At 41.3% G+C, this 23,458-nt stretch overlaps 1 protein-coding gene across 2 annotated transcripts in view; it reads right to left on the bottom strand.

Annotated features, from left to right (window-relative positions):
• SFMBT1 (Scm like with four mbt domains 1) overlaps positions 1 to 23,458 on the bottom strand; it is a 142,920-nt gene that overhangs the window by 109,336 nt on the left and 10,126 nt on the right. The window contains exon 2 of one of the 2 annotated variants that reach the window (XM_084635383.1): positions 10,567 to 10,631. The exons of the other annotated variant lie outside the window; for it this stretch is intronic. The gene's annotated coding sequence lies outside the window, so the exon portion shown is untranslated. The remainder of the gene's footprint in view (positions 1 to 10,566; positions 10,632 to 23,458) is intronic. 2 annotated transcript variants of the gene reach the window in all.

Below are 23,458 nucleotides of genomic sequence, written 5' to 3'. Positions count from 1 at the left end.
GGTCCTGGAGCTGGTTTTGTTCAATATCTTCATTAATGATCTGGAGGATGGTGTGGATTGCACTCTCAGCAAGTTTGCAGATGACACTAAACTGGGAGGAGTGGTAAATATGCTGGAGGGTAGGGATAGGATACAGAGGGACCTAGACAAATTAGAGGATTGGGTCAAAAGAAATCAGATGAGGTTCAACAAGGACAAGTGCGGAGTCCTACACTTAGGACAGAAGAATCCCATGTACTGCTACAGAATAGGGACCGAGTGTCTAGGCAGCAGTTCTGAGGAAAAGGACCAAGGGGTTACAGTGGACAAGAAGCTGGATATGAGTCAGTGTGCCCTTGTTGCCAAGAAGGCCAATGGCATTTTGGGCTGTATAAGTAGGGGCATTGCCAGCAGATTGTGGGACGTGACCATTCCCCTCTATTTGGCATTGGTGAGAACTACTGTGTCCAGTTTTGGGCCCCACACCACAGACGGATGGGGAAAAGTTGGAAAACGTCCAGCAGAGGGCAACAAAAATGATTAGGGGGGCTGGAGCACATGACTTATGAGGAGAGGCTGAGGGAACTGGGATTGTTTAGTCTGCAGAAGAGAAGAACGATGGGGGATTTGATAACTGCTTTCAACTACCTGAAAGAGGATGGATCTAGATTGTTCTCAGTGGTAGCAGATGACAGAATGAGGAGTAATGGTCTAAAGTTGCAGTGGGGGAGGTTTAGCTTGGATATTAGGAAAAACTTTCACTTGGGGGGTGGTGAAGCACTGGAATGGGTTACCTAGGGAGGTGATGGAATCTCCTTCCTTAGAGTTTAAGGTCAGGCTTGACAAAGCCCTGGCTGGGATGATTTATTTGGGGATTGGTCCTGCTTTGAGCAGGCGGTTGGACTAGGATGACCTCCTGAGGTCCCTTCCAACTCTGATATTCTAGGATTCTAGGATCTGTGCTTACCAGAAAGTTTCCTCTCATTGAATAAGGTCTGAAGTTCCATTACAATGGGTACTACAGCCTGCCGGAAGCTTGGGGGAAGAACCAGATCAGTCAGTGACTGGCAACAGAGGATTGTCCAGCTCCCCACAAGTTTCCTCCAGTTGACACAGTTCCACAGACAGGATAATTGGTTTTTACTTCCTAAGATTAGACTGTTGAATAGACTGAGAAAAGAGCCAGATTCCTCAAATTGCACAGACATTCTTTTTACCAAAAACAACCCAAGTTCAGGAGGCTGGGCATTTTCCTGTTGCCTGTGACTGATCGGTCTGGTTCCGAACCCAAGCTGTAAGCAGACAAGTACTCATTCTAATGAAACTTAGAATAATTAAGAGTGCTGCTTTGTGGCTATTTCCAGCATTTCAGGAAATTACTTAGTAAAAAACAAGCCTTTGCATTTTAAAAAAAACCAAACAATAAAAATAATATCTGGAAATATTTTGTTCAATTTAGTTTCGAACTGTCCCCCCACCTCCAACCCACCTGTAAGGAAAACTTCACTTTAGGTCTGAACACTTGGAGTATCCTTAATATGACTAAGACTTAGGGCCATATCTAATGTCTTGACTGCCCACCTCCACAAAATTTCACAGTAATGCAATGCCTCATGATACTTTTGCTGCTAATGCATTTTTAGTGAAGTTAAGCAGAGCCAGTTCTTGAAAGACAGCACAACATTTAACCAAAATCACCTATTACTATGGGAAAACACTTATTACTCACTGGAAAGGCCTAAATGAACTCTATTCCTAAATAAATGTAAGATCGTTTTGATTTCATAGGAAAGTCCTCCAGAGTCTATACAGATTTTACAAAAAACTCAAAGACAATTTTGTTGCCTTCCAAAGTTTAAAAAAACAAATAAAAGAAGTAGTCACCACCTGTAATATTTTGCTGTGCTGAAGAGGTAGCCAGCAGAGGGCACGCACAGATTATTTCCGCAACTGTGCTTGTGCATTGATGCTCAAGATGAGATATGCAGTATCACAACATTAAATATTGTAGGAGTAAAACTAAATGTCCTAAGGACTCGCCAACTTCTAAAACAGTTCAAAACTCTACTGACCTTCAGGGGACAATGCAAGGCACATCTTATGAGGGCTGCTCAAGATGCAGATATTTCTGGGACGATATTAGGGAAAAGATAGTGAATATGGTTTATTTTTATGCTGCCTGTTTAGTATTTTAAAATTTTATTTATTGTATGTTTAAGTATTTTGTCAGATATCTAGAGTGTTCAGGGAGGCATTTTGTATTTTATAAAACTAAAAATATCTATTCTACTGCAAAGACACGTTTGTGTGTCACAAGAGACAGAAGGCAATATGGGAATGCTCTCTGCTGGACAGCAATAAGAAACACTTGGCAGTTTTCAGTGGTTTCCATCTGAAGTGAGTATCCAAATAAAAGATGCGGAAATGGAGAAAGATGTTAAGTAACTTGCCCAAGGTCAGAGAGGAAAGTAATAATGGAATTTGCAAGACAAACCAGGAGTCCTAACACCTAATATCTGCTCAAACCGCTCTCCCTGGAAGTTCAGACATTTATTTATTTTAGGGCTGTCAATTAATCGCAGTTAACTCACATGATTAACTCAAAAAAATTAATCAGTTTTAACTGTGCTGTTAAACAGAATACCAATTGAAATTTATTAAATATTTTTGGATGTTTTTCTACATTTTCAATTTCAATTTACAACAGAACACGAAGTGTACAGTGCTCACTATTTTTTATTACAAAAATTTGCAGTGTAAACATGACAAAAGAAATAGTATTTTTCAATTCACCTCGTATAAGTACAGTAGGACACACTATTGTGAAAATGCAACTTACAAAAAGTAAAACTTTAGAGCCTACAAGTCCACTCAGTCCTACTTCTTGTTCAGTTAAGAGAAACAAGTTTGCCTACGTTTACAGAAGATAATGCTGCCCCCTTCTTATTTACAATGTCACCTGAAAATGAGAACAGATGTTCACATGGCACTGTTGTAGCCAGTATTGCTACATATTTGTGTGTCAGGTATGCTAAACATTTGTATGCCCCTTCATGCTTTGGCCACCATTCCAGAAGACATGCTTCTATGCCGATGATGCTCGTTAAAAAAAATACAATTAAATTTTTGACTGAACTTCTTGGGGGAGAGTTGTAAGTTGCCTGCTCTGTTTTACCTGCATTCTGTCATACATTTTTTGTGTTATGGCAGTCTCGGATGATGACCCAGCACATACTGTTCGATTTAACACCACTTTCACTGCAGATCTGACAAAATGCAAAGAAGGTACCAATGTGAGGTTTCTAAAGATACCCACAACACAGGTTATACCCACAGGTTTAAGAATCTGAAGTGGCTTCCAAAATCTGAGTGGGACGAGATGTGGAGCATGTTTTCAGAAGTCTTAAAAGAGCAACAGTCTGATGCGGAAATTATAGAACCCAAACTCTCAAAAAAGAAAAAATAAATCTTTTGTTGGTCGCATCTGACTTAGATGATGAAAATGAATGTCTGCCAGTCTGCACTGCTATGGATTGTTATCGAGCAGAACCCATCATCAGCATGGAAGCATGTCCTCTGGAATGGTGGGCAAAGAAGAAGAGACATGTGAATCTTTAGCGCATCTGGCACGTTAATATCCTGTGATGCCAGCTACAATAGTGCTATGCAAATACCTGTTCTCACTTTCAGGTGACATTGTAAACAAGAAGCGGGCAGCATTATCTCCTGCAATTGGCTGAACAAGAAGTAGGACTGAGTGGACTTGTAGGCTCTAAAGTTTTACACGGTTTTATTTTTGAGTGCAGTTATTTTTTTGTACATAATTCTATATTTGTAAGTTCAATTTTCATGATAAAGAGATTGCACTATGGTACTTGTATTAATAGTATTTTTCAAATCATCTTTTATAGTGCAAATATTTGTAATAAAAATATAAAGTGAACACTGTACTTTTAATTATGTTGTAATTGAAATATATTTGAAAATGTACAAAAACATCCAAAAATATTTAAATAAATGGTATTCTATTATTGTTTAACAGAGCGATAAATCATGCAATTAATTTTTTTAATCACTTGACAGCCCTAATTTATTTGCATTACAGTAGTGCCCCGAGGCCTCAAGAGAAGTTGGGGCTCTACAGTGGGAGGCACTCTACATACAACAATAGTCCCAGCCCCAAAGAATTGACAATCTGGACAGACAAAACAACGGGCAGTGAAAAGGGAGTGTTGTCTGTTTTACAGATAGGGAACAGAAGCAAATAAATGCCTGGTCCTACAGCATGGAGAAATTCTGTGCAAGAGCCAGAAATTGAACCAATGGTCTTTTGAGATCCAGTCCAGTGTTAACCACAAGATTACTTTTTATTAAAGGAAAATACTCTTGGACAGGGGAATAATTAAAAAAAATTCTTCTAAATAAAAAGCTAAATTGGAGGAGTTTGGTTTTTTTAAAATCAAAGTGTGGTGCAGGATTTCATCAAAAACTTACCCCAAATGGGCCATTCCTGACACCCAAAAAATGCAGAATGAGGTCCTGCAAGGGATGCCTAATTGCAGGATGGCAGCATGTTGCACGGTCATGAAGGAAACCTCCATTTAAATTGGAATTTGGAGAAATCTCAGTTTTCATGCTGGGAGGATTCCACGAGTGACACGTCAGCACTTAAAAAGCCTACTGCAATAACTCACCCCATTTCCACTTTACTCAATATTTCTAGGTCAAGTTGTCTTCTGTAATCTCAAGTGTTTCTCCAGTAATGAGTTTTTATTGTCCTCCCACTTATTAAAATGTGTGTGTTAACATCTTCACCTCAAGTACTATAATAAACAAGGAGAAAATGATCTAGATTTTCACCTGCTCCCTCAGCTGTCCACAGCTTCCTTTTGGATTTACATTTAACAAATTGGATAGAGAATTTTCAAATAGAGAAGGAAAAACAGGTAGAGTTGCAAAAACAGGAAGCCTACCAATTCTGAAAAAAATGTTATGAAGGAGAGGAAAGCAGAGAAATATGTATGTGCTATATGAAGTTTTGGTAGGTTATGAATAAGTGTAAGCATAATTAACTAGCTGAAAATGTCACTCAAAAAACATATGTATTGAAGGGACATGATGGCTCAAGGAATTAGAAAGGTGTTAGAGCACATCACCTCTAGGGGCTGGTCTACACAGTTTGAACGTTGATTCAGAAATGGATGTATTTAAATCAGTGCAAACCTCTTATATGAGCACATTTCAGATTAGCTTAAGTTAGGGGGAAACAGTTTAACAGATACAGTGTACTCAGACGAACGTAAGACTCTCCACGTAAGGGGTCTGCACCAGATCAGCTTCTAAATCAATTTGTTAAATTACTGCAATTTGTGTGGTTAGACAAGCCCTAGGCTACAGGTGTGAGAACAGCTCAAATAGGCAGTGACCAAAAGCCATCATCATCCGATAGCTGAAGTGGTGCAAGCGACTTTACTTGCTGCCATAACACACCCTGGCATCAGAGTATCACATCACATCACAGGGACTCTTCTGCTCAAGCACCCATCAAGTTCTGCCACGGTCCTCTTCTGGCCGACTCAACCTTCTGGCCAGGTCTCATGCTTAAAGTTCAGTCCCATATTGGGGTAACAGAAGTCTAATTAAACCGCCAAACCAAACATACAAACCAAACCATGTCTTGGACCAGACAGGTTTCCTACTGCTTCCCCTCCCTGGGGACTCCAGCAGTGTCTTTCTGACAATTCTCTTAAGTAATTTTTAGTATGGTGACCAGAAGCTGTATGGTAACCCCCTTAGTTCTGCCCTCTCATGCAGAAATGCAGTTAATTATGGCACAGATGGGGGTGATTGAACAGGCCTGGGTTTGCCCCATGCCTCCCAGCCCTTAAAGGTCAGACCACCCTGTTAAATGTGGCCTATGTGAAATAAGTTAGATGTATGTCCACTGATATCCTATGTCACAAAGCCATCTCCAGAACCACCATCACAGTGGCAGAGAAGCCATGAACAAAATAAGATTCATATTTAGGGATGACAGTAACCAGCCTGGTGAAGTCTGTGCTACCCAGAGCATGCTACACCATTTCAGTGGAGAGAGTTTCAGAAGTAAAACTACTTCTTGCGATTTGATCATTTTTCTCATGAAGATGATTAAGATCTTCAGTGATAAAGAGCTCACAGGCAGTCAGCACATAAAACAAGCTACCCTTGGTATAGTGTTCAGTTCCAACACATTACCAGTTGGATTAACCACCACCACCAGTATGGCTGCTCCCAGCAGGTCCCTACTCTTGTGGGCAAAATTAGGAGTCTGTGTCAAAAGTGAAACAGCAACCTTAACAAGATGGCCAATGGGATGTGAGAGGTCCTTTCTGTACATAAGCACCTTGTTCCCCCTCCTGGAGGACAAAGACCCAAAGAAGAATTTTCAAGCTCCAGAAGCACCTCTTTAAACATTAGCCACAGAAAATACATGGATTATGGACAATCCTGCAGGAACTCCCTGACCTTCCCACCTACTCTCTAAGGGGGCATAGGGTAGGTATCTTCTACTCTACTTGGACCTACTCTGATTTCAATACCAGATACTATTCAAAAAACAAGAAATCCATTAAAAATGTATTCAGTTAAAGTTGAAGCTGAAGGAGTGACAGAAAACACACCAAATCCCAAAAGTTGCACCACAGAAATCCAACGCTTCTTTGCTGCTGGAACTATGAACAGTATTTTTACTGTAAGTATGGTGTTATTTTTTAAAAAGGGGAAAATTGGGTTTATTTTGACTTTATTACATGTAAAGGCCCAAGAGGTTTTTTTAATTTTTTTTTAAAAGTGTAAGTGTGCCCACAGTTGCCGTTTTTTGGGGTTTTTTTTAATACTAACAATTCTAATCTTCTTCACTCTCCAAGACAATGGTGATCAGAAAAGAAACTAAATGTTATCATAAGACTACAAATTTGTGGGCATGGGATGTTACTCCGACTCTTGTTAACTCATTTAATTTTAGTGCCCAATGAAAAATTAGGATAAAATGCTCGTTAATGTTTATCACCACCAAGAAGTGTGCCAACAAAAGCAAGACAGACCAGGACTTGACATGCCTGACATATGGGGCAAAAACCAAGCTGTGGGGTGGGGGTGGGCCCACGGGGGACGGGACACAACAACAAAAAACCCCAAAAAAACACCCCCCCACAGCTTTTAGACTCACACAGCTAAAAATAACATCCAATTTTTAAGAAGCCTCAGAGGTCACCATTAAAGGACAGAAAGAAGCTATTCATTTTCAAAATCGGTACTTTATTCCCTGGCATTATCCTCACTGAAAAGTCCTTTAAAGGAAGTAAAAATGACTCTTGGTAAACTATTTCTTAAGTTTTTGTCAATAACAACCACCAAGTTAAATGATTTTAGGCCAATCATGTTACAGCCTAGGTGACCCAGAAGTCTTCTACCATCCGGATAGGCATACAGTTCAGTTGGTTTAAAGACTTTGGTTCCATCCATATGAGCTAGTTTAGCTCTAATTGAGGGCTTGTCTTCACTTAAAACGCTACAACAGCATAGCTGCATTGCTGTAGTGCTTCAGTGTAGGCACTACCTACATCGATGGGAGGGGTTCTCCCTTCGCCTTAGGTAATGCAGCCCTCCAAGAAGCGGTAGGCAGGTTGATGGAAGAATTCTTCTGTAGACCTACTGTTGTCTACACAGGGAATTAAGGCAGCTTAACTACACAGCTCAGGCATGTGGATTCTTCCCACCCTTGACCAACACAGTTAAACTGACCTAATTTTCTAGTGCAGACCAGAACTCAGATTGTTTATTGGAGGGCCAGGTAAGTATTTAGGCCTGCTCTATTCTGGAAAGTTAGCTTGGCACAACTAAGTCACTCAGGGAAAAATCCACACCCTTGAGCGGCATAGTTAAGCCAACTTAAGTCCCCATGTAGACGACACTAAGTCAACAAAATAATTCTTTCGTTGACCTACCTATCACCTCGCAAGGAGGTGGATGAGCTATGCCAATGGGAGAATCCCTCCCGTTGGCACAGGTAGGGTCTACACTGAAGAGGTTCAGCGGCACAGTTGTGTCGCCGTCCACACTCAAAACAGTATAAACCCTTAGATTGTTTAAACACAGCTCAAGCACTGATCCTTGATTTGGTTGTAACCCAAAGTGGATTTGGCCCTAGATATACTAGATGAGAGTTTTGACTTTTTGTTTTTGGACTAGGTTAATAGTAGTGAAATGAGTCGTAAGTGTCCCATTTACCGTCGATTTGCCATGGAGATAGGGGATCCAGTATAACACTATTCTATTCAGGCTATCACCAGATGTGCTGCAGCGGCACAGCTGAATTGGTACAGCTGCACTGCTGCAGTGTTGTATGTTTAGACATGGGACTTAAGGTCACTGGAACTGTGTTATCAGGTCACCTAGTAACTACTGTAAATGGTCCTAAACATAATATTAATCCTGCAAATACTTCAATATGTACATGTGTGCAGTCCTATTGATTGCAATGGAACTACTCATGTGAGTAAAACTGATCAAAGCCAGTGGTAATTGTAATTAGGCTTCAGAATTAACATCGCATTGAGAAAAATGGGGATATTTACACTCTGCTAAGGTCTACGTAAATCTTTGGTGCCTTGTTTGCATGGGTGCTCACAACAATGAAACTTTAGAGAAATAAGCCTAGAATAGAAAAGGGCATTAGGACAAGGGTGAATCAGTTTACATTTGAAGGTTTTCACAACCAAAACAGCTAAAATGAAACTCTGCTAGAAAGACCCTAATCTTTGGAATTAGCAGGCCTTTTGCTACTGCTGATCACAAAAGACAGAAAAGTCCTATGTGATGGCAAGAACTACATCCTTAATTCAGTGCCATGAGAACCTTTTTATTTAAAAAACCACACAAAAACCCACAAAAAAACAAAAAGAAACCCCCCCAACCTATTCATTAACCAAAACATCCATCTCATTTCTCTACTGCTTTTCTTCTTTGAAAGGGGATCTTGGGGCTTGTCTACACAGGAAAGTTATATCGTGTTTGCTAAGGCATGATTTAATCTGCTGCAGTTATACCACTGTAACTCCTTGTGTGGACACTTTTTCAAGTATGAGAGCAGCTTTTTTCAGTTTAGCTTAAACTGCTTTGAAAGCAACAAACTAAACTGAAAAAAGAAAAAAAAGTCACTCCTACTGAAAAAAGGGTGCACATAGGGAGTTTTAATGATGTAACAATATAACTGGTAAAAAACTTACCCGTGTAGACACGCCCTTATCTAGGTCTTAAAATCCCCAGTTTCCAATTCTTAATAAACTGGAAACTTCACTTCTTGCAATTAAAATTTTATCTACACTATGCCAAATAAGCAACTTTCCGCTCTCTTTTTTTTTTTAAAGCCATCTGTGGTCACAGATATAGCCATATGGTATTATGCTAATACTTTACACTTAGCAAGTTCAGTGCATTGTTGATGCTGGATGAGTCTTATTTAATATTAGGCACCCCGTTATATTTATATATGCTATTTGTGCAAAACAATACTCTGGTAATCATCCAGGGCAAGTAAAAATGTAATTTATCATCCTTCATAATGAAGACAGGCAAGTAGATTGTGTACCAAATCTGAAAATTTCCATGACTGATCAATGCTTTAGGATTCTGCCTTTGATTTTTAGACGCTTAGACTTTTCCAATATAATGCCTTACTGCTATTCTCATTCCACTTTAGTTTAAATTTGTTGACCCCACAATTATGAACATTCACCAAATTCTTAGAAGTCACAAAGCTGAAGTTTTAGGGGGATTTCTGAAAATATATTTTAAATGTTTACAACCCAAGAGATAATCACACTCCAGTACTAATTCCAGACTGAGAAATGCATAGACAGATCACTGTGCTCCAATTAAGTCAACAGGTGGTCTGCCTGTGTGGTTCTCAGGGCAGGATCAGGGCCTATATTCCATATTCACTTAAGTATTCTATAGCGTTTCACACTGAACAAGGACACTATCTGAATTTTTAGACTGATCCACTGAAGTGTTGGTCCCTCATTTTCTGATTTTCACATTAAATAGGAATACTGCCTAAACAAAAAATATTTTTAATATCAATTTTAGACAAGTTATACCTGACTCCCCCTAGAGCTCAAACAGATTCTTAGTCTTAGAAATATGCAATAACACAACACAAGTTGCCTGATGGAGCTCAGTGATAAACAAATCTGCACCCCCTCTTCCAAAGGTAAAAACAAAACAATATACCAACTAAACAGAGGACTAAATATTATTAGCACCCAGGCATCCTCCTCCTCCAGGAAAAGCCTCCAACAACAATTTAGTTCTATACGAATACAATTCTGTAGTGTAAGATGTCTCTAAACACCGCAAGGAAATAACAGACCTCATCCATATTGGAATGTTCAAATAACCAAGCAAACTTTTACATATCTCGGGTTTTATAAAAAGAATAAAACACCACCGAATTTGGATTTAAGTTATTTGACGGCGTCTCTTTTAGTGGCCTCTGCACTATTTGGTATAGGCTTAATTTTCAAGAGAAGAAAAAAAACTTACCATATTCCACATATCAGGCTGTTGCTGAGTTTCAGATGAATGCTCCCAGCCTGCATAGTTGTCCTCTACATATATTTTAAAATCCATCACCAGCGAAATGTCAATCCATGAGGAAGATGTAATGAAGGCATAAAAAAAATACAAAAGTGGTGACAACAGCTTTTGCTGCAACCCCACATAGTGAAGTGAAAAGTTTTTTTTAAATCTCCCCCAGCAATTTTTAGTAATAACAAAAGCACCTAAAGCAGCACAGGAAAATGCTGCACTCTAGGGGGTCAATGAAGTCAAAAGTACCTGCAGAAGAAAAACTCTTAATTCAGATCATGCCATGAATCTAAGGAGAAAGACAGATAACATCTTAATTCTACACAGGTATTCGTATTGGAATGACAGGACCAAATCCTACAAGGTGCTGATTAATCTTCAGCACTTTGCAGGATTTGTTCTCACTGACTAGTCTTTGAAATACAACTTTCAGTTAAAAGTTTTCCAATTGCCTTCATGTTTGGCTTGATCAACCTGCTGCTTCCAGTAACCTGACAGTCAGAACAAAGTTATTCTTAAAAAGACAGAGATGGGCATCAAATATACAAATAAATGGAAAGGAGTACTTGTGGCACCTCAGAGACTAACCAATTTATTTGAGCATAAGCTTTTGTGAGCTACAGCTCACTTCATCGGAAGCTTATGCTCAAATAAATTGGATAGTCTCTAAGGTGCCACAAGTACTCCTTTTCTTTTTGCGAATACAGACTAACATGGCTGTTACTCTGAAATAAAGGGAGCAAAGCAGATATTAGCAGGGATGTTAAGTATACACATTATACAACATGTTGCTGACTTGTTTTTAGACAGTTCATCCAATATAGGAAGCAGTTCCATTTTTCTTTTTACTCTTATAATTTATATAGCAGGTATTTGTTTTAGCAACCATAGGGATAAAAATCATGCATCAGCTGGTACTGCAGGGAAACCAAACTATTCACTATCAGTGATTCAAAACATTTTCCTAACACCATAATCTTTATAAACAGAAGTCCCTGAAATATTTCCATCAATATTTTATCAAACCCCCAAGTCTTGCAGTTTCAGATATTCCAAAGAAAAGAAACTGAACAGTAACTTCCTATTTCATAGTGAAGACACCAGATACTGGTTTCTGTACTGATTTTATGTTGTTAGCACTCCCTTCCTCCACAAAACAGTAAAGACAGCATGATTGCCATCTGTAAGATCAAATTTCAAGGTAACTTTTAAAATGGTAAGAAAAATAATACATGGATGGTATTCATGTAGCCATTTTATTTAGTTTGATACATTCATTTAAAATAAGATTCTGTATGGATATGTAACAGAGAGACCAGTGTCTATACATGCCACTGCCTTCTGCTGGTTGCAGTCAGAACTGATTTATCATAGGCACCATACTGCAAACAGAATTTCTTTAGCTCAAGTAGAAGGGTCCTTTGGTTTTGAAGAAGGGAAAAAAAAAAACCCACAACCCAGGCAGAGATGCACTCTACCTGTGCTGCCATCATGACACTGAATGACTATGATGTGCAGAGGCATGGAGACAAAATGGCTGTGAATTTGTTACAATAAGGTCGTTTTTATCACTTAAGCTGTAAAGAGCGTAACATTTAAAAATTAGAGAATAAGAGCATGGAAGGGGTTAAACTACTAGACTTTGAGAAATAAGTGCAGGCATTGGGGATCAGTGTCTTATGAAGGAGCTGCCTCTGTTCTGGCTTTAGTTTTATCTGCTGCCTTCCCAGCTGGAAGATGGGTAGTGCTGGCAACTGCTCCTCTCTCTGGTAGTTAAGGGAAAAAGCAGAAGCCGCTCTTCAATTGGGGCTTTATTTATTTTTTTAAAAAGATTGAGACGCGAGCAATAAGTGAGATACTCCTAGAACTCTGGCTTCTAGAGCCTCTTGTGAATAAATCCAGCTTTTCGGAAATAAAAGAAAATGCAATTATGAAGCAAGGAAGGGACAAAGGGAGGGGCAGTTAAATCATTAATGAAGAACAACATTAACAGCCTTTCTTAATGTTATACTTAAGAGTCTTTCTTGGTGTAGTGGCTTTTGTTTACGATTATTTTGTTTGCTGTAGAGAGATTTAAAAAACATAATTAGAAGGCCATATTCTGTTCTTGGGTGCATCTTGTAGCATAATTTGGCCCAAAGAATTGTACTTTTGGACAGGCCAATAAAGTGCACTGTTCTCCCAGAGCTTTTCAGGGATTCTTTCACATTTTGTTTTCAGGACTTCCAGTCCAGGCTGGTCGATAATTCCTATGAAAAACTATGAATACTGGAAGATGATAAAGATAACAAAATAAACAGCACCTCAGGGGACCCATAACAGTTCCAAACAAGGACCTCAATAATATAAAGGTTCATAACAACTTTACCATAGAGCTTAGACACAGATGAAAAGAATTATTCCTATTAAATAGAAAGTTGCAAGATCTTGCACTTACCTGCAGTCCATGTTTTTGTTTGTTTTTTCTCCTCTATAGAGTTCACCATGTCTCAAAAAGACACACAAATGAACTTATCACCAATAAAAGCTACTGGCACCCAATTTAATACCACAGAGTATTTTTGATTAGATATAGATTATAGATATATTAAAAAAAAAAGGAAAAAATTTCTTCCTACTGCTCTTATTTACACCACAAAACTTATCCACCCTTTCAGTTCTCACGTCAGCAGCCTCCTCAAAGCCCTTTCCTACCAGCTATCAGATTCAGATGATCATGTAGAAGTAATGCTGTTACTTCTCACCACATTGGCTGGACTACATAACACACATGTAGCATCCATATAGTTGCAGGGCTTGTGCTGTACTGAGCATAAGCAAAGTTCCACAAGAGTTTCAAGAAGTCCCGCACTAACCACCACGTCTTGAGTACTGAATTTTTAATCGAGAGCTGAAAAAACCAAACGTTCTAAGAACTGGCTATGAAGTCAGAACAAATCTAAGCTGATTTACCCTTCTTCACAAACTTTAAGTATTTAAAGTAATCCCATACAGTTCAACTCCCCCTACTCACCGTCTTTATCAGCTGCTCCATGTTAAGTGACAGGACAAGATCAGAAGTCATAGAATAATCAGAGTTGGAAGGGATCTCAGGAGGTCATCTAGTCCAACCGCCTGCTCAAAGCGGGACCAATCCCCAGCTAAATCATCCCAGCCAGGGCTTTGTCAAGTCTGACCTTAAAAAAACTCTAAGGAAGAAGATTCCACCACCTCCCTAGGTAATGCATTCCAATGCTTCACCACCCTCCTAGTGAAAAAGTTTTTCCTAATATCCAACCTAAACCTCCCACACTGCAACTTCAGACCATTACTCCTTGTTCTGTCATCTGCTACCACTGAGAACAGTCTAGATACATCCTCCTTGGAACCCCCTTTCAGGTAGTTGAAAGCAGCTATCAAATCCCCCCTCATTCTTCTCTTCTGCAGACTAAACACCAATTCCCTCAGCCTCTCCTCATAAGTCATGTGTTCCAGTCCCCTAATCATTTTTGTTGCCCTCTGCTGGATGTTTTCCAATTTTTCCATAGCCTTCTTGTAGTGTGGGGCCCAAATCTGGAGGCAGTACTCCAGATGAGGTCTCATCAATGTCAAATAGAGGGGAACGATCACGTCCCTCAATCTGCTGGCAACGCCCTACTTATATAGTCCAAAATGTCATTAGCCTTCTTGGTACAAGAGGGAACACTGTTGACTCCTATCCAGCTTCTCGTCCACTGTAACCCCTAGGTCCTTTTCTGCAGGACTGCTGCCTAGCCATTTGGTCCCTAGTCTGTAGCGGTGCATGGGATTCTTCTGTCCCAAGCGCAGGACTCTGCACTTCAACCTCATCCGATTTCTTTTGGCCCAATCCTCTAATTTGTCGAGGTCCCTCTGTATCCTATCCCCACCCTCTAGCGTATCTACCCCTCCTCCCAGTTTAGTGTCATCTGCAAACTTGCTGAGGGCGCAGTCCATGCCATCCTCCAGATCATTAATGAAGATACTGAACAAAACCGGCCTCAAGACAGAGCCTTGGGGCACTTCATTTGATACCGTCTGCCAACTAGACATGGAGCCATTAATTACTACCCGTTGAGCCCGACGATGTAGCCAGCTTTCTATCTACCTTATAGTCCATTCATCCAGCCCATATTACTTGATGGCAAGAATACTGTGGGAGACCATATCAAAAGCTTTGTTAAAGTCAAAGACCACCACATCCACTGCTTTCCCCTCATTCACAGAGCCAGTTCTCATCATAGAAGGCAATCAGGTTAGTCAGGCATGACTTGCCCTTGGTGAATCCATGCCGACTGTTCCTGCTCACTTTCCTCTCCTTTAACTGCTTCAGAATTGATTCCTTGAGGACCTGCTCCATGATTTTTCCAGGGACCGATGTGAGGCTGACTGGCCTGCAGTTCCCAGGATCATCCTCCTTCCCTCTTTTAAAGATGGGCACTACATTAGCCTTTTTCCAATCATCCGGGACCTCCCCTGATCATCATGAGTTTTCAAAGATAATGGCCAACGGCTCTGCAATCACATCCGCCAACTCCTTTAGCACTCTCGGATGCAGCGCATCCAGCCCCATGGACTTGTGCTCATCCAGCTTTCCTAAATAGTCCTGAACCACTTCTTTCTCCACAGAGGGCTAGTCACCCCCTCCCCATGCTGTGCTGCCCAGTGCAGCAGTCTGGGAGCTGACCTTGTTTGTGAAGACAGAGGCAAAAAAAAAAAAAAAAAAACACAGCAAGCATCGAGTACATTAGTTTTTTCCACATCCTCTGTCACTAGGTTGCCTCCCTCATTCAGTAAGGGGCCCACACTCTCCTTGACTGTCTTCTTGTTGCCAACATAACTGTAGAAACCCTTCTTGTTACTCTTAACATTCCTTGCTAGCTGCAACTCCAAGTGTTATTTGGCCATCCTGATTTCACTCCTGCGTGCGTGAACAATATTTTTATACTCCTCCTTGGTCATTTGTCCAACCTTCCACTTCTTGTAAGCTTCTTTTTTGTGTTTAAGATCAGCAAGGATTTCACTGTTAAGCCAAGCTGGTCGCCTGCCATATTTACTATTCTTTCTACACATTGGGATGGTTTGTTCCTACCACCTCAATAAGGATTCTTTAAAATACAGCCAGCTCTCCTGGACTCCTTTCCCCCTCATGTTATTCTCCCAGGGGATCTTGCCCATCAGTTCCCTGAGGGAGTCAAAGTCTGCTTTTCTGAAGTCCAGGGTCCGTCTTCTGCTGTTCTCCTTTCTTCCTTGTGTCAGGATCCTGAACTCAACCATCTCATGGTCACTGCTTCCCAGGTTCCCATCCACTTTTGCTTCCCCTACAAATTCTTCCCGGTTTGTGAGCAGCAGGTCAAGAAGAGCTCTGTCCCTAGTGGGTTCCTCCAGCACTTGCACCAGGAAATTGTCCCCTACACTCTCCAAAAACTTCTTGGATTGTCTGTGCACCACTGTATTGCTCTTCCAGCAGACATCAGGGTGACTGAAGTCTCCCATGAGAGCCAGGGCTTGTGATCTAGTAACTTCTGCTAGTTGCCGGAAGAAAGCCTCGTTCACCTCATCCCCCTGGTCTGGTGGTCTATAGCTGACTCCCACGACGACATCACCCTTGTTGCTCACACTTCTAAACTTAATCCAGAGACTCTCAGGTTTTTCCGCAGTTTCATATCGGAGCTCTGAGTAGTCATACTGCTCTCTTACATACAGTGCAACTCCCCCACCTTTTCTGCCCTGCCCGTCCTTCCTGAATAGTTTATATCCATCCATGACAGTACTCCAGTCATGTGAGTTATCCCAACAAGTCTGTTATTCCAATCACATCATAATTCCTTGCCTGTGCCAGGACTTCCAGTTCTCCCTGCTTGTTTCCCAGGCTTCTTGCATTCGTGTACAGGCACTTAAGATAACTCGCCGATTGTCCTGCTTTCTCTGTATGTGGCAGGTGCCCTCCCCTCTTGTGCTCTCGTGCTTCCTCCTGGTATCCTACTTCCCCACTTACCTCAGGGCTTTGGTCTCCTTCCCCCCAGTGAACCTAGTTTAAAGCCCTCCTCACTAGGTTAGCCAGCCTGCTTGCGAAGATGCTCTTCCCTCTCTTCGCAAGCAGCAAATCCAAACCCAGCAACTGCCTCGGTTTTGTTGACTTCCTTGGTCTGGCCATATTAACAACAGAAGACCAATGAACTTTGAAGTGTTTTTACCAAGGAATGCTGCTACATGGCCAGAGAGCACATGGATGCCAAAAGCTTCAAAGGCACAATAAGACTGCCAGTGATGGACATAAACTAACATCCAACCAGGCCACCTCAAGAACTCAGCCAAAGATCAACCAGGTGGCGCTTGATCTCCAAGGAGACAGTGTCCCTTTAGAATCTGCCATGACTATGACAACAACCACATTCAGTATTCTTCTTTCACCTAGCATGACTTTCAAGCTCCTTGACAAGTGGATCAAAGGGCTACCTAGTTTCACGATCGCTTATGAAATGTTTTTACATCAACCACTGAAATCTTACTTTTAATTTCTTGGAAAAAGAGAGCTCCACTGTGAATCACAACCAATAACCTTCCAAAGCTACCATACAATATGGGAATCAGTTCTTCCTTCAACCTCTTTTGTTATAGTAGTGGAATCAAAATATTATCAGTATGCTGTACTGCCTCAAGGAGCTGTCTCTCTCCACACAATGGTCCTAAACACCTAAAAATGTAGCGCTGTGTCCTGTTATTTCCCATTATTAGATTTAAGACACAGAAGACTGAAAATTGACAAGTTACAACACACTTTTTAAACATCATAGGCACACTGCCAGGTAGTCTACAGGCCAACAGTATTGGCAGCTCATGATTTTACTGAAAGTCTCACAATATTTGATTGCATTGTCAAAGCCTCAGGTCCTAGAATGATGCAATTACACAAGGATCTGCTCTCATTTTAATAAATTTCTAGCCCTCACAGTGACAGAGATGTTTTTACATCACCTAGCACAACTGGGACCTGGTCCATGACTAGGGTTCCTAAGTGCTATGGTAATTCAAATACTAAAAATGAAAACACAAACACTAATGCTTGGGGTTGACAATATTGTCTTTTTTTCTTTAAACAAAAATGTAAAAAAAAAGTGTTTTAAAAAATCTAGAAAGCTAAAATTTGTAGAATAAAATGAATACACAACTCCATGCAACACAACTCCATTTTAAGTCACAGTGCAGCACTATGTTGGTGCAGGAGAACTTAGAAGCGAGACTGACCAAAAAGTTAAATCCATTGTTATATTGCTACTTTCTCAATATAAAATACAGGACTTTAATTTTTTACTAAAAGAAAAAGGATTACTTGTGGCACCTCAGAGACTAACAAATTTATTTCAGCATAAGCTTTCGTGAGCTACAGCTCACTTCATCGGATGCATGCAGTGGAATATACAGAGAGAACATGAAACAATAGCTGTTACCATACACACTGTAAGGAGAGGTTTCAGAGTAGCAGCCGTGTTAGTCTGTATTCGCAAAAAGAAAAGGAGGACTAGCAATTTGCAAATTGGATACTATTAATTTAGGCTTAAATAGAGACTTGGAGTGGCTAAGTCATTATGCAAGGTAGCCTGTTTCCTCTTGTTTTTTCCTACCCCCCCCCCCCCCAGATGTTCTGGTTTAACTTGGATTTTAACTTGAAGAGTGGTCAGTTTGGATGAGCTATTACCAGCAGGAGAGTGAGTTTGTGTGTGTATGGGGGTGGGGGGGATGTGAGAAAACCTGGATTTATGCAGGAAATAGCCCAGCTTGATTGTCATGCACATTGTGTAAAGAGTTGTCACTTTGGATGGGCTATCACCAGCAGGAGAGTGAATTTGTGTGGGGGGGTGGAGGGTGAGAAAACCTGGATTTGTGCTGGAAATCACTTTAGATAAGCTATTACCAGCAGGACAGTGGGGTGGGAATAGGTATTGTTTCATATTCTCTGTGTATATATAAAGCCTGCTGCAGTTTCCACGATATGCATCTGAGGAAGTGAGCTGTAGCTCACGAAAGCTTATGCTCTAATAAATTGGTTAGTCTCTAAGGTGCCACAAGTCCTCCTTTTCTTTTTACTGTAAGGAGAGTGATCGGGTAAGGCGAGCTATTCCCAGAAGGAGAGAAAAAACCTTTTGTAGTGATAATCAAGGTGGGCCATTTCCAGCAGTTGACAGGAATGTATGAGGAACAGTGGGGGGTGGGCGGTGGAATAAATATGGGGAAATAGTTTTACTTTGTGTAATCACACATCCACTCCCAGTCTTTATTCAAGCCTAATTTAATGGTGTCCAGTTTGCAAATTAATGCCAATTCAGCAGTCTCAGAGTCTGTTTTTGAAGTTTTTTTGTTGTAATATTGGTCACTTGATTACAGACCTAGAAGTGGCAGAGAGACTGAAGTGTTCTCCAACTGGTTTTTGAATGTTATAATTCTTGATGTCTGATTTGCGTCCACTTATTCTTTTATGTAGAGACTGTCTGGTTTGGCCAATGCACAAGGCAGAGGGACACTGCTGGCATATATTACATTAGTAGATGTATAGGTGAACGAGCCTAGTGTGGCTGATGTGATTAGGCCCTATGATGGTGTCCCCCTGAATAGATATTTGGGCACAGTTGGCAATGGGCTTTGTTGCAAGGATAGGTTCCTGAGTTAGTGTTTTTGTTGTGTGGTTGCTGGTGAGTATTTGCTTCAGATTGGGGAGCTGGCTGTAAGTGAGGACTAGTCTGTCTCCCAAGGTCTGTGAGAGTGAGGGATCATTTTTCAGGATAGGTTGTAGATCTCTGATGTGCTGGAGAGGTTTCAGTGGGGGGCATAAGGTGACAGCTAGTGGCATTCTATTTTCTTTGTTGGGCCTGTCCTGTGGTAGGTGACTTCTGGGTACTCTTCTGCTGTATCTGAACATGTCTCACATATATTAGCAAGCTCTTTAAAGTAGGGACAATGCTTTTTAAATGCTCTCTAGAGTGCCATATATACAGAATGCTGTACAAATCCATCAGCAAAGATAGATTCTAATAAAATGAGAAACGTTTAATTTTGAAAAAATCTTTATTGTACAGGGTTTTTCAAAAACACCCCTCTGGTGCTAAGAAAGCATAAATCCCCATCTAACTGCTAACAGAACACTAGTGGAAAGTGTGGTCTTGTGTGCAACTTTAAGAAGAGAGAGATGGTTTAAGCACTGCCCTCAACTCCAAAAGAAAAATGCACAGCTGAGCAATGCTGTGAACATTTACTTCTAAGAGTAGCAAGAGGTTTTTTTTGTTTTTTTTTAAATAATTACTTCAGGCCTCATCACACCTACACACAAAGTGTACATTCAAAATGAGTAAAGAACAGGGCTACAAAAATACCCAGGAATTTTTCCCCATGGAGAGCCTCAAATTCCCCAGAATCTAAGCTTTCATTTAAAAAAAAAAAAGTTTCTAGCCCTTATGGTTGGGGAGATAACCCTTGAAACACAAACGAAGATTAAATCCATGCAGTGCTCTCTATCTAAATTAGACAAATGTAAACTCAGAAGAGCTGAGCAAACTGTCACAAACGGAAAAGGAAACCATGCAGAGTACAGAGAGGTAAGAAGTGCATTTTACTGAGACTGAACAGATACACTCATTAACAGCAAGGAAACTCATTTCACTGGATTCAGTTAGGCTAGTATGTTTTTAGAAGTCTGGCTAACCCAACTTCTCCATTCACTTTTACCAAGGGTAACATTTTACACTTGGTTTGCTCAGGTGTAACTGACTGCAAGGCATGAAGTAGCAGCACATTAGGCCCTCTAAATTACTCCATGTCTTTTGCAAGAGTGGTTCATGTAGGAGATATGGCCCTTAGATTTTAAAAATATAAACATATTGCTATGATTAACCTTACTGAATGAGCAAGACCCATATCCTCGTGCTTACATGAGAGAGGTGTTGGGGATGTGGGACTGTAACAGGGATCATGCAGAGAGAAGTTAATGACAACGTAAAGTTAACAGATCTATTTATTTGATCAGGGTAACTGTTTTATGTGTTTAGTGTACATTGAAATGGTTGGCAAGCATTGCTTAGGTGATTTTATTGTGGTTTAGTAAAAATGTAAATAAGTGAACCTGGGCTCTAGAGTGCAACAGGCTCTTCCAGCAGCCAATAATCAGTGTTTAGTTAAAATATTCTGTGCTGCACAGCAGAACTAAAGGATGCTTTATTTCATGGTTGCAGAGACAGAGGTCATTTTATAATGAAAAAAAAATACAGGCACCACAGTTAAGTGAATAGAGTAGATCAAATCAAGTCTGAGGACAAATCAAAGTATTTACAGTGACAGAAAAGGGGTGTCCTCAGGATGTCTGTCATATACCCCAGCCTTCCACCATTGAAACAGAATGCCTTTACTAATTAAACACAAACAGAAAACTCATTTTAATATAACAGTTGCCAGAATTAGAATCCTCTGCACATAGGAGCATATGGGAACAATTTTCCAGTATTAAAATAATTCCATTTAGGCTTCATCGGCTAAATTTCTTGTTTCAGAATACATGTGTTCATAAACATTAAGAGACTGACAGCAATAGAAACTGAAGTTCCCTCTGAATAGGCCCAAAGGCCAATACCCATTGTACAGCTGCTCTCTTGGCTCCCCCATATTGTTCCTCATACTCTATTATGAAACTCTGATATAACTTAGAGACCACCTACTCTAGGAAGTTTCAGTACAATCAGAGAGAGCACAGTCTATCACCTGAGTGCCAGCTTCTCCAGTGCACGTACCACCAATTGTGCTCAGTTATGGATCGGATCCTGTTCAGCGCTCAGCACCCCGAATTCCCATTCAGCATCTACAACACAAAGAAGCGAAGCAGCTTGCAGAATTGAGGCCCATATATAGCACTGTTCTTCCACTGTAGACTCCTCTCCACTGTGGATGGAGCTTAGACCACAAACTTATTTCATTTATTAATGAACGTCTACACTAGAGACCTTACGGCAGTACAGCTGTACTGATGCAGCTGAGCCACTGTAAGATCTCTCAGTTAGCCACTCTACGCCAATGGGAGAGAGGTCTCCCACTGACATAAATTAAACCACCCCCAACAAGCGGCAGCAGCGATATTGGTGGGAGAAGCTCTCCTGCTGACATAGCGCTGTGCACACTACCACTTATGCCTGCTAAACATGTGATTTTTTTCACACCCCTGAGCAACGTAAGTTTTACTGACTTAAGTGGAAGTGTAGACATGGTCTAAAGCTAGACATGAAACCTGATCCCAGAGAAGACAGACAAAAAATGCTTTATTCAGCTCCCTGCAGTTCTTCTTCAACGACAGCTGTCAGACTCTCCCTAGTATTTTTCAGTCTATCAGCTGCCGGGGGGTTTTGTGCAGCCTCTGGTGGGGGTGGACGGGGGCAGGAGGAGGAGGGGAGGCAGGTAAAGCATTTGCCCATCCCCCTCCCCCTTGTTGCTCCTGGATGCACCACCTCTGGAGAGGGGAGGTGGGGCACAACGCTGCAGTAGCAAGGTGAGTTCTTGGGGGGGGGGGGGGGGAGGGAATTTTGGCACCAGGCTCCAGAGGTAGGATTTCAGGAGCCTGGCCATGCAACCCCAGGTTCCAACCATGGGGCAGTGGGTACTGACACCCCCTTGCTCCGGCTGCAGGGCATCAGCCTCTGGGCCCTGGTTCCAGCTTTGTGGCAGCAGGCACCGCCCCCCAGCTCCAGTCCCAAGCTCTGGCTGCACAGTGGTGGGCGCTGGCCATGCAGCTGTGGGTAATCTGCATCTGGGGCAGCAGGCTCCAACCGCAAGGCTTTGGGTGCCAACCCTCGGCTCCATCCACAGAGCTGCAGTTGGCCTCTGGCCCCCAGTTCTGGCCATGCAGCCCCTGCCCCTGATCCCCTGCCCCAGCTGCAGGCGTCAATCTACAGCTCTGTTCCCAGGCTCTGGCCACGCATGCCAACCCTAGCCCTGGCCCGCAGCAGTGAGTGTAGGCTCCAGTCACGAAGCAGCAGGCACTGACTCCTGGATCTAGCCATGCAGCCCTGGTTTCTGGCCATGTGGCGGCAGGCACTGGCCGAGGGCGCTGACCCCACCTCCGGCTGCGCAGGCTCTGATCCCTGGCTACAGCCACGCAGTTCCAGTCCCCAGCTGCGCATCTGGCATGTAAATATCTTGTGATGCTGGCTACAACAGTGCCATGCAAACACCTGTTCTCACTTTCAGGTGACATTGTAAACAAGAAGTAGGCAGCATTATCTTCTGCAAATGTAAACAAACTTGTTTGTCTTAGCGACTGGCTGAACAAGAAGTAGGGCTGAGTGGACTTGTAGGCTCTAAAGTTTTACATTGTTTTGTTTTTGAATGAAGTTATTTTTGTACATGATTCTACATTTGTAGGGTCAACTTCCATGATAAAGAGATTGCACTACGTGAATTGAAAAATACTATTTCTTTTGTTTTTACAGTGCAAATATTTGTAATAAATATAAAGTGAGCACTGTACACTTTGTATTCTGTGTTGTAATGGAAATCAATATATTTGAAAATGTAGAAAACATCCAAAAATATTTAAATAAATGGTATTCTGTTATTGTTTAACACCGCAATTATTTTTTAATCACTTGACAGCCCTAATACAAATATCACTCCCGAAGGGGGAGGCAGCATTATTTTTATTATTGAGTCTGCCAAAGCAACCTACAAATATAAATTACTATTATTTGGATGTGTATCTGTGCATACTTAATTGCTTTTCCCTAAAGTTAATTAAGTATTTTCGGAAGAAGTGTCAGTGCAGCCACCAGTGAGAGTTGGTGGTCGCACTTTGAGGCCACCAAAAAATTTATTGTGA

The sequence above is a fragment of the Lepidochelys olivacea genome (genome assembly GCF_965140295.1).
Source record: "Lepidochelys olivacea isolate rLepOli2 genome assembly, chromosome: 7".
In the NCBI taxonomy this organism is placed as follows: Eukaryota; Metazoa; Chordata; order Testudines; family Cheloniidae; genus Lepidochelys; species Lepidochelys olivacea.
This window is presented reverse-complemented; position numbering and strand designations above follow the sequence as displayed.